This window comes from Suricata suricatta, chromosome 14 (assembly GCF_006229205.1).
Source record: "Suricata suricatta isolate VVHF042 chromosome 14, meerkat_22Aug2017_6uvM2_HiC, whole genome shotgun sequence".
Taxonomy (NCBI): Eukaryota; Metazoa; Chordata; class Mammalia; order Carnivora; family Herpestidae; genus Suricata; species Suricata suricatta.
This window is the reverse complement of record NC_043713.1, coordinates 18102528-18107133: the sequence shown is the minus strand read 5'-3', so window position 1 is coordinate 18107133 and position 4606 is coordinate 18102528. Positions and strand designations below refer to the sequence as shown.

At 35.8% G+C, this 4606-nt stretch overlaps 1 long non-coding RNA gene across 1 annotated transcript in view; it reads right to left on the bottom strand.

Moving 5' to 3' along the window:
- Nucleotides 1-4600, bottom strand: part of LOC115278207 — a 5842-nt gene extending 1242 nt beyond the window's left edge. Inside the window, exons 1-2 of the long non-coding RNA XR_003902760.1 lie at nt 2016-4600; nt 654-1588 (exon numbers count right to left, since the gene is read on the bottom strand). This is a non-coding gene — a long non-coding RNA (uncharacterized LOC115278207). The remainder of the gene's footprint in view (nt 1-653; nt 1589-2015) is intronic.
- Nucleotides 4601-4606: the final 6 nt, after the last annotated feature.

Sequence of the window (4606 nt, the reverse complement as noted above, 5' to 3'; positions counted from 1 at the left end):
TTTATCTTTAGATAATGTTTTCTCCAGCAGAAATGCCTCTAAAGAAACCTAATTGCAAGCTGTTGAATATATATTTGTACATAAGATTTCTATGTACATTTATAAGTGTAATTTTCATATTTTAAATTGATTCTGCTCAAAACGGCAGTTTGAATCAAACAAAACTCATAAAGGTCTTCTGTACATGCCTGGTCTAAAACAGAACGTGGCTGGGTCAATGTCATTCACGAGAGAAGATTATAAAAACCCACTTCATTCTCAATCGTACGATGTTAAACATGCTGTTTTCCTGACCTTGAGAAAAAACACTTTCTTTACTTTTCCTCTCTGATCTACGAAAACCATGTGTTAGAAAGCCCAAAAAGCCAGAAAAATGCTAAAGAGACAGTCTTATAAAAGTATGTGGATACGAGTTAAAAAAAATTCAGGATTTAAGAGCCAAGGGGAGCCTTCTTAAGAAAGAAGGGGAGGTGGCACTGTCTGTATCACAAAAGAATTTAAGCAGATAAACACTGAAAGCATTATTGATCATCATTATCACTGGGGAACACGCAAAAACACAGCTATTAGATTAAGCAAAAGAAAACAAAAACAACTAATATTAAAAATTAAAATTTTAGCAGATGTGATACAGAAGACACAAATCTGCATACTGTTTCACAGGTTGATAACTCTCAACTTGCCAATGTGTATTCTCTGTAAAAAAGAAGAAATTCAACATTCCAATATGGATTTTCTCACCCCAAATATAAAGAAGCTCTTTTATTCATTTTTAAGTGTATATATTACACCTCAAACAATAGTCTAGGTACATCAAAATTAGGTGTCAAAGATACTTATTCAGTGAAGAGTCCATTGATCTTCTATGTTAATAGTTTAACCCAGCCTAACATTCAGTCCGTCTTTCAACGCCTTGAGCTCACTTGGGTAGGCAAAGCAGAAGACATGCCCATAATTAATCAGCAAAAAGCCTTTGGGGCTACAGTTCCATTGGGTAAAGAAAAGCAATATATTATACTCATCAATATATTATGCTAGTACTAGTATAAAAGAAGTGTATGAAACTCTTGTTATTTGATTCCCAAAATGATTCTATAGTTCCCCAAAAATAAAATTTAAACTTTAGATTGGATTAAAGCATCCAACAACTAGCTATGTCTGAAAGCATTTATAACATTTTATTGCAATATTATTTCTCAAAATGTAGTACAAAAATGAAATCTGAGACAGGAGAAAGTAAAACAAATAAAAGTCAGGGGAGCAACATGGTATGATAATGAAATTAAAGCACCTAGTTGCAAGCCCAAAATAAAAATCAAAACAAAAGGCCAACAGAGCATGGCTAGAATAAGACTTGAAGAAAGAGATGGCTGAGGAAATCTAGGTAACAAGAAGGCTGATCCAGATGACGGAAGCTGTAGAAATCTTGCACCAGCAATGGCGAGAACATGGGAAGGGTGAGAGCAGACAGGTGCTACAGATGAGCAGAGAAGCAAGGAGGGGAGGAGGGTGAGATAAGGTCATTCTTTCTATTACTTCATTTTTAAAAATCTTCTGTTTTTAGTTCATTTGAGTTGCATTAAAAAAGCTGAAAAATAAACAGACAGAAATGTTACAAAAATAGCTGATATGGTGAATGGCCAGTTTAGAAAAGTCTATTTTTATTACCGTGATAGAAAATCTGCTCTGCTTTTCACATGCACCTCATTCCCTACGAAGCAGAAGCCCCTTCAATTTTGCTCATGTTTTGCTCATGTTTGTACACTTATATGTTATTACTTTTGTATTAAAATAAAGCAATCCACATACAGAGCGTATTTTAGCAAAGAAAATATCTATGTCCAATTAAGATGGCAAGCTTTTCATGCTGCAACACAGAAAATCCATTTACAACAAATAGCCCAACTGTATATTAAAATGTGTGTATGGTGCCTATAATAGCCAAAATCAGACAAGTGGGAGGTGTGTTCTAGTCTATCAAACCCTGCAAGTATGACCTTTAAAGTTGTAATTACATGCAAGGTGGTCTAAGATTTCCACCCAACATCCAAGATCCATCAGCTTTACCTTAGCTTCTGTCATCTTAGGGACATAAAGGAGAAGATCAATGACACTCTGAAAACTAAAATTATCTATAAATAACTCACACAAAATAAATATGTAAACTGAAAATGCAAAACAATTCTATTTTATCATTCTTTAAGCCATTTTATATAGCTCTTTTTACTACACAAAGTATCAAAATGTTTCTCTCTGTGCTGATAAAAATGTGTGCCAAATCTATTTTGAAATTTTAAATTCATTCAAATCCCTTTGAAATTCAGACTGATTAAACTAAGTCCTGCACCTCCCATTTTCATGCCCATTTTCCTATTTTCCACTCTACCTGCAGTGCCTACTGCTATCTTTCCCTCTATTCATTTCTACTCCCACAGTTTCGTCCAAGACCCTCTTCCTCCATAGAACATTCTCATTCCTCTCCTAGACATTCTTTGGAAGGAGGAAGTATCACTGGGCTAGGAAAATAAGAGAATATTCGTAGAGGAAGAGACTTGAACTAATTAACTTTGGTTAATTTTTATTAACTTTACAAATGTTTCTGTGTTACCTTTCAGAATAAAAACTTGCTATCGACAGGGACTCTGATGAACCTAGCACAGTAGCACAGGGACAACAGGTACCACACCACGTATCCACCATTTCATCTTCTAGAAACGAAACTATTTCATCTTCTAGAAACGAAACTCATTTATAATTCTTAATAAGCAACTCATCTAGACAAAATCTAAAATGGCCAAATGGTATTGCAATTTTCCTACACTGCTGTTACTGTCCTAGCATAATCCAAAAAGCACTGAAATATTAGCTTACTATTGAGGAACAATTTAATGAATGACACAAGTCTCATTCAGAAACTATTAAAAGGAAATTTAATGTAATATTAACATACATAAGAAAATCATTCAACCAATTAAAATTTGTCAAACATTAAAAGCAAGAGGCTAACACCAAGAAAGGAGTCCACGACAGCATTAAATTATCCTTGAAGGAGTTCTCAGGGCAATCTTGGCTGACGGTCCCTGAGACCCTTTCAGGGAGTAAAGTCAAAACTATTTTCTAAATAATGACCTGTTATTTGCCTTCTTAACTCTCACTGTCTTACAAGTATTCAATGGAGTTTTCCAGAGGCTGCATGACATGTGGTGGCAAACCTGACTAAATGGAGAAATAGGCAGAGAACAGTAAAAAAAAAAAAAAAAAATGTAAAGCATAAAACAATGTTCTTGTTAAACTGGGTTTTATTTTGGAAAATACTAAGTTAAAAATAGTGTGTTAACATATAATGAGTTTACTATTTATAAATAAATCATTTTTAAATTTCTCCATTTCAGTTTCTTAAAGGGTAAATATTAGATACGGTTTACATTAACAAAAGCTCTTTCTGGTCCTTAATAATATTTAATAGTGTAAAAAGGTTCTGAGGTCAAAAAGTTTGAGAACTTTTGCTCTACACTAATGTTAAATAAGGTTATAAAGTATTTAGCTTTATCACACAACCAAATTATACAACAAACACAAATATTCTCAAGCAAGAAAAATCTAGCACCTTTACTATCCTAAGGACAGTCCAAAATAGGTAGTCTTGGTGAGCTGAGAGAGAGAGAGAAGAACCAGGCAAGAAGGCACAGGAGAGGGAGGATGTTAAAACCAAAGAAGTGGAGACACATTCTGAGACGGACGATTATTAATGCACATGAGAAAAACCGACCAGATGGCAGGCTGGTAAGAAGAGGGTCAAGATGGAGCAGTGGTTACTTACAGAGAAAAATGGAAATCAAACAGCATGAGCTGAGGTGAAAAGTAAGGAGCCTGAGCTGCATTAACAGTATGAGGAAATAATACGGCTTGGAGTAGATCTTATGAAGGAATTATGCTAAAAACAAACTATGCGAGGCAGTTAAAAAGCCAAGTCAATCCACACGGGCAGAGTAACAAAGCAGGCAGCCAGATGTCTTTGGAGCTCACACATTCTCCCAGTACAGCCTATCTCCTATCACAAAAACGTGGGTGTTTACTCTCTGCTTCTTCTGACCTGTCATTATATATACGTCAAACATCTGACATGACAGGTCTAAGTACATACCTGTCCTACAGCTCCCAAAAGTTAATTATGTTATGAGACAGGAAGATACAGTAGTTGAAAAGCGACCGGTTAAAATATCTATGGTCAAGGTTATGACTTTTGTAAAAACAGCATACAATTTTATAAGCTCATCCACAATTACACATTTTTATGAATTTTTCTGTAACTGAATTAAACTTAGATCTGTAGATACCATCAGAGAGTAAGAGTTTTCAGGGAGTGCCATGGCTTCAATTCCCCAAACTGTGCATCAGAGCGCCTCTTCCTCCAGGCAGGCAGCCCTAGGGAAACCTCCTGACAATCACTTCCCGTTCTAGACTGCTGCCAAAGAGCCCCAGAAACACAGTGACACCCCCACCTCCTGCACTGCTGCACATTTAATCTGCGTACAGCCACGGGGTCCTGTTCTGATAAAGCCCTTGTGCCACTTCCATGGTCTGTGGCTGTCATGTTTTAAGTCAC